Below are 15,479 nucleotides of genomic sequence, written 5' to 3' on the forward strand. Positions count from 1 at the left end.
AGGTTGTTACAACCATTTGTAACAAACTCTGACACCTTATGCCACGTGGCAAAGGTTGTTATGACACAAATCCTAAGAAGAACACGTGTCATACGAATCAGTTAATCTAGTTAACGAACTAGATAACACGAATCAATAACTCACACGAATTGGCTAACGAATAAGATAACGAATTAGCACTGTTGATAACGAATCACAGTGAAACATATAGCGATTCACCATGAAGAAGATAACGAATCACCTTCATCTTCAAATCTTCAAATCTTCAAACTCATTTCCAGAAATTATGAAGATTAACCCAGAAACCCAGAAATACCAAATTCGTAATACAACCTTGTTACTCAAGAAAATCTCACAAATAACCAATCAAAATTCTCGTAAACCAATTCCGAATCCAATACACAAAACCTCGTAATCAATTATCCTCGATAACCAATCCAAATTAACCAAAAACCACACCCCTGTTTCGGACTTAAACCGAAATCAAAACCAAACCACACAAATCCAAATCAAACATCAATTCCTCTTAACCAAACCTCTACAATACCTTAATCAACACAAATTCAATCCAATTCGTCCATATTTCAACCAAAATAAACACAAATTGATTCAAGATCAAATAAAACCAAAAACTAACAAAGACGAAATAATTAACACACCAAATCAAGTGTACTGGGCACCAACAGCTCTGATACCACTTGTTGTGACCCGTATAAATAACAATCAACAGATCATAGATCCGAATCTATACTATCAATACGTTTATAGATCTAGCTCATAATTAACCTTGATTTAATGTTATGTATGTGTGATAACGTTAATGTGAAGCTTGAGAGAGAGAGTAAATACTTTAAAACTTTTCTGAATAATGTTATATCTCTCAAAAACTCCCCTTTTTACAAGTGAACAGTTGTTCACTATATATAGAAGGCGACCTGGTTCGCTAACATACCCTAGCAAACCAGCTTCCCCTTCGTTACATAATTTAACTTAACGAACCACCCCCTGATTCATTAACATCCCCTAACGAATCAGGAGGGAATACGTAATAATGTCTTAGTTCGCTAACATCCCTAGCAAACTAGACTTAACCTTAACGAACTAGTCTTAGTTAGCTAACATCCCTAGTGAACTAGACTTAAACTTAACGAACTAATCTTAGTTCGCTAACATCCCTAGCGAACTAGACTTAAATTTAACGAACTAGTTCAAAATAAACATTAAATATTACATTAATCATCAAATAAACATTAACGATAAATACAAAGACTCTAGACGCAAAACCGTGCACTAACACCATGTGATGCGATTGGTTTCCAATATGCGATGCGATTCAAAAGGATCGTAATCTGTGTGACTAAGTCAGATTAGTTACTAACTTAGACAAATTTAATCAGTTAAAAAGACAGTTAATTAACACCTATGATTGTTACATAGTAAGTCGTGCCCAACTGAGGAAAGGTTTTACAATTAACTCAGAAAAGAACACGACCCAGGTGATTTTCTAGCCCCTTTCACTGTTTATGTTTTCGGGGCTATGTGAATACTCCTATGTTTTTAGTTAATACACTTACCGTAAGTGGTAAGTGTATGCTATATGAATGCTTATGAATGATATTTGAATGATATAGAAAGGGCTAAGAGTATGTTTGTGGATGTATAGATAAAGGATCCGATACATTAATCATTTATCGTACAATAGGTACGCGACACTCTGGAACGTCGATTTTCTATAATCACGCTAAACCCTAAAATCACAACTACGCGAGCCGGTCTTTGTCCACCTCTGCTCCCATCAATTCTGTCCACCTTCACCATCACCGTTCAACAATCCGTCACCATCCAACGATTCCGTCCACCGTTCACCGTTGCGACCATCGCCTACCTTCGTGAACATCATCTTCTTCTGTCACGATCATTATTCATTGTTCACAGGTTCAGTTGATCAAATTGACCATTTGAAATTGAAATTTCTGAACCTAATTGATCAATTAACCTTGAAATTTATCCAATTAATCATCAATTTGAAGCTTCAAGCGATCAATTTTGAGTTTTGAGTGATGGGGTTTAACCTTGAATTTACAGGATTTAAGCCTGAACGTATTATGTTTTTTGCCTGAACGTTTAAGGTTAACCTTGAAGGTTTTAGGTTTGGGAGTTTGGCTTGAACTTTTTTGGTTTTTTAACACTGAATGTATTTCGCGTACCTAACGCGCGCGCGCACACACACACACACATATATATATAACTTAAAGTATGTATGGTAGCATGACAAGATATGTATGGTTGTATGGAATGAGAAGAAGAGACCGGACCCTTATAATATCCGAGGTTTGTAGGGACTAGACCCTAATACTATCCGAGGAAGTATGGCGAAATGTCCATTAAAATGTAGAGATAGTTATGTATGTATTAAACAAGTTAAAACAAGAAAGTACGAAAGAATGTATGTATGTATGTATGTATATATGTATGTATGTATGTATGTATGTATGTATGTATGTATGTATGTATGTATGTATGTATGTATGTATGAAAGAAAGAAAGAAAACAAGTTAAGTATGTATTAGGTATCTTCGGATATGAATGTGTAATATGTGAATGTAATGCATGTTGTCTGTTTAACTAGAACTCACTCAGCGTATCTGAATTTAAGTATGCACGAAGACAAATAGGTTAAAGCAGCTAGCTTGAGGAGACACACGACATAAACTAAAGAGGCTGGCCTCGGAAGAGGGATTGATATGATGTTGCATTTATGATGTTTTATGTTATGTATAAAAACAAGATTTGAATGTTTTGTAATGAATAATTGATGTTATTAGATTCCACGAAAAGTTTTAATTCACTATGATATTTAGAACTATGTTTATTAGTAAACCAATGGCAATGTAGGGCACCCGGGCTCGGGGCCTTACAATTGCTACTTTAAAAAAGAACTCATTGTCAGTATAACAAGTGCAAGCATCACATATACTCACCACCAATCTGATCACACAAAATTAAAGAAAGATTTTGTTATGAGGTCTGTATCAATTGAGGCCTTGAAGGCTTGAAGCAATCAAAGAAAAAATTGGCCTCTCGTTCTTATCATCTAGTTGAAGGTCTAGTTGAAGTTCGGCAGGTAAGTTGATGGTTAAAGCTTTGAGGCGATGACCATTTGGTTGATAGAAACATAATATATATTGGTTGCTGAGGCAGTGACTGTTGTTTTTGTTTTTTTTTTTTTTTTTTTTTAGTAAGGTAATTATATTATTAAGAACGTTAATTCGGCTGGGTTGGATGTGCAGTTCTATGAATATTTTGGACCTTTTAATAATCTATATATGGATTATTATTAGCACATTTATAATGTAGTTAGAAATTTTAAAAGTTTGACATTTTATAAAAAAAAACTATTCATTACTAAAAATTTTTTTAACTAAAAATAAGTTTCAAAATTAATGGGTTCGAATTTCCTTTTTAAAATAACATTGGCTTCGCTCGTCAAAAAAGAATGAGTTCACTCGTTAATTTGATACTATAGGTTATATATAAAACGAAAAAAGAGCGGGTTCGACCGAACTCGGTGGCCACAATGTGGCTCTGCCACTGTCCTGGTTCATATGTTGGATATCATGGGGTTGATGGACTTTGTTGTGCATTTATAGGTCCCCTTGCTATGGTTGACAAACTCAACACAATCCTGGATAAAACAAACATGATTCTTGAATAACTTTGTGTCATAACCATAGATGGTGGAAACATCCACAAAAGATTACGAGATGATTAATATGGTTTTATTTGGCATCACTCTATGAGAATGGAAGTGTTTGTTACATTAGTGGTTGTTCGAACTTTATAAAGTTCATACCAATGATAATTGTTCCGATATGTTGACCAAAGCTTTGGCAAGAGAGAAGCTGAAGATATGTTGCTCACTCGCTAGGGTGGTGAGTTCTTTCTCATAGACAAAAAGGGGGAGATTTGTTGGGTTATTTTTTGCCCATGAGAAAACCCGACAACAATCATAACCTCATGGGATTTATTACTATTATTATTATATAGTATTAAATGAAAAAAAAAAGGAAAAGAGAATATAACAAAAATATGTTCACGTCTTTTTCTGGGTCAGTATACCCACAACCACAATTAGGTTGTTTGGTGGGCCTTGTATTCTTTTTGTGGTATGGGCTTGCATGGACGTCAAACAACAGAAAACATATAAAGGGTTTTTGGTGGTGGTGATTTTGAGGTATTCTAATCAGCCGACAAAGCACATGAAAAATTATGAGATTTTTGAGTTCCTCTTCTGTTGTTGACAAAACATATTACGAAGAAAAGTTTTTGGGTGCTCCATTCTTTTGGTGTTTTGTGAAGAGATAAGAGACGTTCCAGAGACCGGTATTTTCTCGTTGGTGTTACCTCTTATTCTTTGTTTTATTCCATATACTTGATGTTAGTTTGTACCAAGTATATGATGATTTGTGTATGCCTCTAGTTTTACCTAGAGAAGAACTTTTGTATTGCTCATTATTGGTGATAGTGGATTTGAAGCGGCTCTAGTAGTCCCGTGGATTTGAAGCGGCTCTAGTAGTCCCGTGGTTTTTACTCTCTCCTTAATAGGTTTTCCACGCTAAAATTATTGTGTCATGTTTACTTTTATATTACTCTATTTGTTTGCATCCTCATTGGTTCATTCGGGTCGGGAAAAATTTTAGCCAAAAGAAGATTAATTCCGTATTTTTTGTTTTCCGTTCGTGGTTAGGTGGTCGTTTTTCTCAACAGAGTGGTATCAGAGCTTCGGCTCTTATTCTTGGGTTAAAACTTTTTTGAACGATGGAAGCTAATATAGGTAGGATGGTGAGTTTGAATGGTTCTAATTATCATGTTTGGAAAGGCAAGATGGAAGACCTTCTTTATGTGAATGATTATTATTTGCCTGTTTTTAGTACCGATAAACCTGAAGATAAAACTGTTGAAGAATGGAATATTTTGCATCGGAAGGTTTGTGAGTATATTCGGCAATGGGTTGATGATAATGTTTTGAACCATATTAGCGGGGAGAGTCATGCTCGTACTCTATGGACCAAGGTTGAAGAGTTGTATGCTCGGAAGACCGGGAACAATAAGTTGTTCCTGATTAAACAGTTGATAAACTTGAAATACCATGATGGAACTCCTGTTACTAATCATTTGAATGTTTTTCAGGGTGTTATTAATCAGCTTGCAGGTATGTGTATTAAGTTTGAAGACGAGATACAAGGTTTATGGCTTCTTGGTACTTTACCGGATTCTTGTGAGACTTTTAGGACATCGTTGTCCAACTCCGCAGCACACGGTGTTATCACTATGGAATTGGCTAAAGGTAGTATTATAAATGAATAGATGAGAAGAAAGTCACAAGGTTCCTCTTCGAATTCAGATGCCTTAGTTACCAAAAGTAGGGGGAGAAGCCATAACAGAGGTCTGAGTAATAAAGTAAAGCATCGCAGTAAGTCTAGAGGGAAGTTTGAAGATTATGAGTGTAATCATTATGGAAGAAAAGGGCACACAATAAAATATTGCAGGAAACTGAAAAAGGAGAACAAGAAGGCTAATTACAACAATAAAAAGAACAACCATAAGAAAGACGACGGTGATGAAGGTACTTCTGAAACTAACAATGCCACCGAAGAGTTTCATATTTGTTGTGATTTTGATAGGGTGAACATTGCACGTGATGATTCGAGTTGGGTTGTTGACAGTGGTGCTACTTGTCATGTGACATCACAAAGGGAATTTTATTCATCTTATACTCCTGGTGATTTTGGGAATGTCAAGATGGGTAATAATGGGCTATCAAAGATCGTTGGTGTTGGGGATGTTTGCTTGAAGTTTGATACTGGGATGGATTTGGTTTTACACAATGTAAAACATGTTCTAGATATTAGACTTAATTTGATCTCCGCAAGGACATTAGATGATGATGGTTTCTATAGTACCTTTGGTGGTGGAATTTGGAAACTCACTCGTGGTTCGTTGATCGTGGAAAGAGGTTAAAGAACTTCAAAGTTGTACATGGCACATCCAAAGATTTCCAGAGACTCGGTTAATTCATTGATGAGTTCTGATGTGACTGATATGTGGCATAAGAGACTTGCTCACATGAGTGAAAAGGGGATGTCTATTTTATTGAAAAAAGATGCCTTGTCCAGTGTGAAGGATGTTCATTTGAAGAAGTGTTCTCATTGTATGAATGGTAAGCAAAAGAGAGTTTCTTTTCATAGTCATCCGCCTCATAGAAAAGAAAGTATACTTGACTTGGTGCATTCATATGTATGTGATCCTATGAAGACTAGAACACTTGGCGGCTGCTTATATTTTGTCACATTTATAGACGATCATTCGAGGAAGGTATGGGTTTATAGTCTAAATATCAAGTTTTTGATGTGTTTAAGCAGTTTCATGTCCTAGTTGAGAGAATAACCGAGAAGACGCCAAGTGTGTTCGTATAGATAATGGAGGTGAATACATTGTACCTTTTAATGCTTATTGTAGAGAGAAGGGTATTCGACACCAAAGGCCACCTCCTAAGACACCACAGTTGAATGGTTTAGCAGAACGGATGAACAGAACTTTGGTTGAAAGGTTTAAGTGTTTGCTCTCACATGCAGGGTTGTCTAATTCCTTTTGGGGAGAAGCTTTAAATATAGCGGTACATGTTATTAATCTTACTCCTTGTATTCCTTTGTATAATGATGTTCCAGACATGGTTTGGAGTGGCAAAGATGTTTCGTATCGTCATTTGCGGGTCTTTGGATTCAAAGCATTTGTGCATATTCCCAAATATGAAAGATCAAAGCTTGATGTGAAATCAGACAGTTTATATTCCTCGGTTATGGGCAAGATGAGTTTGGATACAGGCTATATGATCCGGTTTTAAAGAAGCTTGTAAGAAGTCGTGATGTTGTGTTTGTGGAAGACGAGAGTTTGAAAGATATTGAGAAGACACGGGTAGTTCCTTAGTACACTGATGATCTCATTGATTTGGATCCTATTCCTACTCAGCAATCTGAGCCAATCACGAAGATGGTATTCAAAATGGCGAACAACATGGTACCGATAATGTTGATAATCAAGAGCAGGTAGAGTTGGATGAGGATATTCATCCCGAGTTACCAGTAGATATGTCTGCCTTTGTCCCACTCAGGCGGTCTACGAGAGATCGTCAACCTTCTACTAGTTATTCGACTGGTGAGTAAGTCTCAGTCACTGATAGGGGAGAGCCCGAGTATTATAAAGAGGCCATGGAACACAAGCATAAAAGAGAGTGGTTTGAAGCCATGCAAGATGAGATGAATTCCTTGTATGAGAACAATACCTTTGAGTTGGTGAAATTGCCTAAGGGCAAAATAACTTTGAAGAACAAGTGGGTCTACAAATTAAAGACTGAAGAACATACCTCACGGCCTAGGTACAAGACAAGATTGGTGGTCAAAGGGTTCAGTCAAAGAGAGGGTATAGATTTTGATGAGATTTTATCTCGTGTTGTGAAGATGCGTTCCATCAGGGTGATCCTTGGTTTAGCAGCTAGTATTGACCTTGAGGTAGAGCAAATGGATGTGAAGACAGCATTCCTTCATGGTGATATGGATAAAGAAATATATATGGAGCAACCTGAAGGTTTTCAGGTTAAAGGTAAAGAAGATTATGTTTGTAAACTTCATAAAAGTCTTTATGAGTTGAAGCAAGCACCGAGACAGTGGCACAAGAAATTTGAGTCAATTATGGGGAAGCAAGGCTACCGAAAGACTGCGTCTGATCACCGTGTTTTCTTTAAGAGGTTTGGTGATGATGATTTCATAATTTTATTGCTTTATGTTGATGATATGTTGATTGTTGGCAAGAATGCAGAAAGAATTGTCCAACTGAATAAAGAGTTAAGCAAGTCGTTTTCTATGAAAGACTTGGGGCCAGCTAAGAATATTCTTGGTATTCGGATTACTAGAGATAGAGCTTCAAAGAAGTTGCACATGTCACAAGAGCAATACATTGAGAAGGTACTTAGCAGATTCAAGATGTCTAAAGTTAATGTGGTTAGTACACCTCTTACTCACAACTTTAAGTTAACTGAAAAATATTGTCCTTCTGAGAAAGAGATTAAAGAGATGGATGGTGTTCCATATGCATCAGCGGTTGGAAGTTTGATGTATGCAATGGAATTTACACGGCCTGATATTGCCCATGCAGTTGGTGTTGTTAGTCTGTTCTTGTCAAATCCGGGTAAGAAGCATTGGGAAGCTGTTAAGTGGATTCTTAGATATCTACGGGATACTTCCAAATTGGGTATAATATTTGGAAATGGGGAGCCGATGCTTGTTGGTTACACGGATTCGGATATGGCAGGAAATAAGGACAACATGAAATCCACTTCTGGATATATGATGTTATCTGCAGGGGGAGCCGTGTCATGGCAGTCAAGACTGCAAAAGCGTGTTGCTTTGTCTACTACTGAGGCAGAGTATATGATAGCGACAGAAGCATGCAAAGAATTATTGTGGTTTAAAAGATTTATGCGAGAGCTTGGCTTTATGCAACAACGCTACGTGGTTCTTTGTAATAATCAAAGTGCTATTCACCTTGCAAAGAACTCTATGTATCATAAGAGAACAAAACATATTGATGTGAGGTATCATTGGATTAGAGATGCTATTGAAGACAAGTTGTTCGAACTTGATAAAGTTCATACCAATGATAATTGTTCCGATATGTTGACCAAAGCTTTGGCAAGAGAGAAGCTGAAGATATGTTGCTCGCTCGCTGGGATGGTGAGTTCTTTCTCATAGACAAAAAGGGGGAGATTTGTTTGGTTATTTTTTGCCCATGAGAAAACCCGACAACAATCTTAACCTTCATGGGATTTATTACTATTATTATTATATAGTATTAAATGAAAAAAAGGAAAAGAGAATATAACAAAAATATGTTCACGTTTTTTTCTTGGTCAGTATACCCACAACCACAATTAGGTTGTTTGGTGGGCCTTGTATTATTTTTGTGGCATGGGCTTGCGTGGACGTCAAACAACAGAAAACATATAAAGGGTTTTTGGTGGTGGTGATTTTGTGGTATTCTAATCAGCCGACAAAGCACACGAAAAATTGTGAGATTTTTGAGTTCCTCTTCTGTTGTCGACAAAACATATTACGAAGAGAAGTTTTTGGGTGCTCCATTCTTTTGGTGTTTTGTGAAGAGATAAGAGACGTTCAAGAGACCGGTATTTTCTCGTTGGTGTTACCTCTTATTCTTTGTGTTATTCCATATACTTGATGTTAGTTTGTACCAAGTATATGATGATTTGTGTATGCCTCTAGTTTTACCTAGAGAAGAACTTTTGTATTGCTCGTTATTGGTGATAGTGGATTTGAAGCGGCTCTAGTAGTCTCGTGGTTTTTACTCTCGCCTTGAGAGGTTTTCCACGCTAAAATTATTGTGTCATATTTACTTTTATATTACCTTATTTGTTTGCATCCTCATTGGATCATTCAGGTAGGGAAAATGTTTAGCCAAACGAAGATTAATTCCGCATTTTTTGTTTACCGTTCGCGGCTAGGTGGTCGTTTTTCTCAACATTGTCGACATCTTGTTAATATGAAGAGATTTATCCCTTATTCCTGCTTCTTACTTGACTAGAGGTATTATCATTTCATACTAAACTGAATGTTGAAACCCATGAATTTCGCAAAGATGATGATGTATCACACCTAGATATGGAAGTTTACAACAAGTGTAAAGAAGCTCCAACCAAAACCTCAGGAAATGGGGCTTATAGTGTCGAATAAAACCCTTCGTAATTAAAACAAAATTTGTTTGTAAGGCCAGTGATCAAAGGCCACAAGGTTTCTTTAGGAACTTAGAACCTTAATGTTGGCAAGTAGTTTAGACAAAGATTTAAATATTGACCATGCTCTATGTTGGACATATCTTCAAACTGGTTCGTGTGTAGCTCACAGTCAAGTTGAATTACACTGATACAAACAATTAATTTGGTAATTATATAATCATTTTGTCTCATCATAAGATCATATAAAGTAATATAACCTCGTGATCATCAAATTAAAAGTAAGACATATACTCACTTGGCTTTCGTATCTAATGACATGAGAGTGATTGTTAAGGTTTGAGAACTCAAGATCTTAAGTTTGAAACCCGATTCAAGGGATTTTCCTACAGTGTTAGGTTTTCTTCTTGATGATGTTCTTAGTTGAGTCAGACCAAAAACATTAACAATAGTATGGACGGTTGACATCTCGTGTTAGAAATACTCACCCGAGTATTAGGGGTGGTTTCAAAACGGTGTTCAAGAAAAATAAATTTTATAATTAAAAAGTAGTTGTCCCCATCAATGTAGGAGAAACGTCGTCATCAATGTTTGGCTGTAAAAGATTATTTACGTCTAAGCATCCAACCATACAACAAAGCCGTTATGTGGAGATCTACACGTAAAGAGGACGGACCCCTATGTAGTTGAGTTGGTTGAGCTTGAACAGAAATGAACTTTTATATATAAACCGGAAAGAATGTTTTCACAATTGTCCAGTTGGACCTGAAACTAGGCATTTTAGGCGGTCCTATTAAGTCTATCTAAGTCTATCTATACTCGTCTATTTGATACGGGTACCCAGGTTTACTGATTTAGATACAGTTACTTTCAGGTATATGCACGGGTACATGTACGGGTATTACGGGTATTTGGTACCCGTTTGGAATATGTATGGGTTTTTATTGGGAATTCAAAAACTCATAACTCTTACCGTGTTTTTATTGGGATATCCTCAAGGACCAAGGCTTCAAGCGCGCTTTTCAAATCCATTGATAATCAAAAATATTAATAGTTCTAATCAAGCCAATCAAACTCTAGTTCTCTTCTCTTTATCTTCCTCTTCATCTTCCTCTTCTTCCAATCACTAACTAGTAACAACCACCATGAGTGGATTATATATTATGGTTGATTTGTTTCATTCTAAGTTTTAGTATTATGTTTTGGTTGTGATATTACAGTTATGATTTTGGTATTATAGATAATTGATTGTCGGTACGTATGGGTCTCGATACCAAGTTTAGTGGAGATTTATTTAACAAAAGAATAAAGTGGTACCAAAACGAGTACCGTACCTAAAGTAACCGTACTTGTACTCGTACCATAAAATTCGGTACGAGTACGAGCACCCAAATTTACTGATTTTTAATGCGGGTAATTGTAGATACAAATACATATACGACTACAAGTACGGTGCCGATCTCATTCCTTCCTTGTACCTAAATGATTTCACGACCATGTTAATGTGGGCATTGTTTCTGTTTTTTTCATAGGAAAATATATTAATGATGATGTGGATTGATTCCCTTAAGGTTCCTTGTTTTTAAGTAAATAGAATTAAACATAAAAGAAAAGAAAAGAGAGAGAATGTGGGACATGAAGTATGCGACCAGATCCCATAGTGAAAAAACATCGTTAACGGCACGCCAACTATTGCATCAAGTACAAGAGATTTATAATTTATTAATTAACAAAGAAAGTATATCATATTCCTCTTATTTTTTTTGTGGTAGTTTAATGAAAGGAAAAGAAAATAGTAAAATGCCAATATTGTCTTTAAGGTTTGTTTATTGTGCGAATACAGTTCAAAAGCTAATTTTTTTTGCATTTGACACTGACATTTCCCATTTCTTATCAATTATGTCTAATTTTCTAACTTAGTTAATTTTAATTGTTAACTGAAGGGCATTATTGTCCTTTTACCAAGTTATTTATTTTATTATTATTTTTTAACTCAAATAATTCCCTCATTCATCTTCATCATCAGTGTGCCTGCACCATATTCATCACCTCCGGCCACAACCTGCCAAGCATTCAAGGTTTTGTCGTCGTCACTATAGCGTCGCAGCCAACAACAAAAACACCCCCAAACCTCATTCACGGTCTATCCCACATTCCCACCTTCTCCGTCAATCTTCTCATGTTTCCAACACCATCAACCACCACCACCGAAATCAAATTCATTACCGGATTCGTTCAAGTCAGGGTCTGTTTGGTATGAGGTAATGGAATGCACGAGGGAATGGAATAGACAAGGGAATGAAAAGAACAAAGAAATGAAATGAATCATTACCATTCGATTATCTTGTTTGGTTACCACGTAAGAATGAAATCAATAATCACTTTTTCATTATTTTTTATTAAATACTAGCAAACCATACACATATATTATTATCAGTTATTGGAACGGTAATAACATAATATAATATAATAATAAAAATATAATTATAATAATAATTATAACTTAGTAATAATAATAACACTAACAATAATTATTGGTCATATTTCATTCCATTTCTTGAAGGAATGAAAGAAAAACAACCTTCTACTATGGAATGAAAATTGTTATATATGGAAGGAATTTCATTCCTTTGGAATGATTCATTTCATTGATGAGTGGCAACCAAACATGTTTATTTCAATCCTTTGGAATGATTCATTCCATTTCACTTATCATTACTTCATACAAAACACTACCTCATTGTGTAATATTAATATGTAGTTTCCATTGCGTTTTATGTTTCGGGTCATTGTATTATATGTATTCACCAGTGTGTCTTATGTTTCAGGTCATTTTGTTATATGTATTCATTATTGTATTTTACGTTTCAGGTTATTGTGTAATAAATATTTATTATTGTGTTTTATGTATTAGATAATTTTTTGGTTTTTTTCATTATATTTACATATTATTATTATACAACAGTGTTATAAGTATTAAAAAAAACAAACACACAATGATGAGTTGAAAGAAACAAAGACGGAAAAAAACGCAATGACAAACAGAAAGACACGGTGACGAAAAATGACACAATGGTAAACAAAAATACACAATGATATAATATTTGTTTTAATTTTTATATAACATGATTAATACTCATATTAAAGATAAAAAATGCTTGTTATTAAGGTGCAATATTTGGCAAATTGGATTTTAGTAATCTCAACTTAATGCAGTTGGCCGATAATAAGCACAACTTAGAAAATAGTTGTTACCGGTCCCAACTTTCTAAGTGTTTGTTTTCATTGGACAAGTGCTAGGTGAATTAACATGTGACTTAGATATGGAGAGAGAAAATGGTGTACTATTACTTTGATACTCTTTTTTCTTTGATCATCACTTGACACATATCAATTAAGTATGCCTTCTCACACACTCTTTTAAATAATTAAAGGGTTCTGTAATGATACTAATTATATATATATATATATATATATATATATATATATATATATATATATATATATATAGGGTGAGGTTACTGTACAATAATTGCTTAACGTACGATAGGTACGCGAGACGCTAAAAGACAAAAAAAAAACGCTCAAAGGGAAAAAAAATAACTCAAAGGAAAAAATACTAAACGCTCAGTCGTAAACCTAAAATTCTCAAAAACGGTTTTCATGAATTAAAGTAAAAAAATTGATCGATTAACGATTCAAAATTCTTTATTTGGTGAACCAATGATTAATTGGATATGTATTGACGATTTCGAGATCTTGTGATGCGATTTTATGGATCGATTTCATAAGTATAAGTATTCTTGTACCTAATGTACGTTAAACAAGTATTGTATCCTATCTTTTCTCTCTCTCTATATATGTGTGTGATGCTTATTGCCGCAAGGTTCCTATATAATGTGTGAAATTTATGCGCCGCATAAAATTTGTTGGAACTGGAATTCAAGAAAAGAATTTGAATTTGGAGGAACGAGAATAAACTCTCTTAGATTTTTAAATCATGTTTGGTTTGCAAATTTATTAAAGCAATTAGATTGTTGAAAAATCAAAACTCATAATTGCCATTAATAAACTCCTGCCCAAGATAATCTCATGAATTATCATCTTTTATTTATAGAATTAATCAGTTATTTGAAACTATGTAATATTCTTATGGAATGTTTGAAATCCCATCAAAGGAGTCAAAGAAAGTTGAAATATCATGAATGAATGAATGAACTAAGAGAAAGACATTCCAAATTCATTTTCGACAAATGTCAAGCAAACATAATTTGTATAGAAAAACATTCAATTTCCAATTCAATTTCCCATACTTTCAGCTAACCAAACGGCCCTTAGGGGTTGGGGTGGTCCAATTTCCATCACTCACCACACCTAATGGTGATGTGCCACCTCACCCCACCATGAATTTAGTGGGGGTTGTGGTAATGTGATGGGTTTTAGTATACATACATACATACACACACAAACATATAAAATTGATCGATTAACGATTCAAAATTGTTTCTTTTGTGAACCAATGATTAATTGGATATGTATTGACGATTTCGAGATCTTGTGATGCGATTTTGTGGATCGATTTCATGAATATAAGTATTCTTGTACCTAATGTAACGCGTGATGGTGATCACGCTAAAGCCCCCATTACTCGTGATGAAGGGGTGGCGGCGGTGTTCCAAAGCCCATCACTCATGATGGGTGGCCTATAACGGACCACCCCGTCCCCCTTACCACAAGCCTAAAATTTAGCAAAGCTATAAATCTATCCCTCATTTTCCATACTTTCAACATTTTTATTTTCTTTATACACCAACGAAACGAACATTCTTTAACACATCTAGAATAGTACACTAGTTCCAATTAGCAAGTAGCTGAATTTAAATATATGATCGTACAAACTAAAAGGCTAAATTAGTACGTTATGTATCCTCCATGACTCCATACTTTCATATTTTATTTGACTCAAGTCTTATGTAATTCGAACTCTAAAATAAAAGTTGTTAGAGAGATTATCATTTGAGTAGGGATATGTAAATGAGATAAAGGATAAAGGAAAATAGTTTCTTGAAAGCTGAAACAATAAAATAGAAACATAATACTTAGGTCATACATACTACTATAATAATAAACAAAATTTATCGTATGAGTTTATAGAAAAATCTTAAACCACTTTTTGGATCATTATATGAGTAGATCAAGATGCTTATGATTGATTAAACTTAGTGTGGTTTTAATATGTTTTTACATGATCTTCTTTTAAGATAATCATTTTTATCCCATAGATCCATACACGATGAAATATATGTAATTAGGGTATTCGGGACGTAGTCGCCAAACCCATTTGGATAGTTTAAGTATAACACCCCAAATGGTCAGCCAAACTCAATCAGATACAAATTTCGGGTTGTACTACTACCCAAATACAATACTTTGTTAAATAAAACAATGAAAAAAGGTTTGGGGTATGTTGTCAAGCACCAACCATAATGATTTTGGGGTACTTTGGTAAAAAGAAAAGAAGAATGAAAAAGGAGAGATGTTTGTCACCGATTGTTGTATTTTGGTAGTTTGGGTAATTCGGCACGTGCCCCTGATACCCTAATTGTTTTGAGTCAAATGAAAAAATGATCGGATAAGTTACCAAATTGTATCATACTATGACCAAACGCTATGGGGT

Source organism: Bidens hawaiensis, unplaced genomic scaffold (assembly GCF_021521415.1).
Source record: "Bidens hawaiensis isolate Kalapana, Puna unplaced genomic scaffold, B.hawaiensis_p1.1 tig00033505_1, whole genome shotgun sequence".
NCBI classification, from domain to species: domain Eukaryota; kingdom Viridiplantae; phylum Streptophyta; class Magnoliopsida; order Asterales; family Asteraceae; genus Bidens; species Bidens hawaiensis.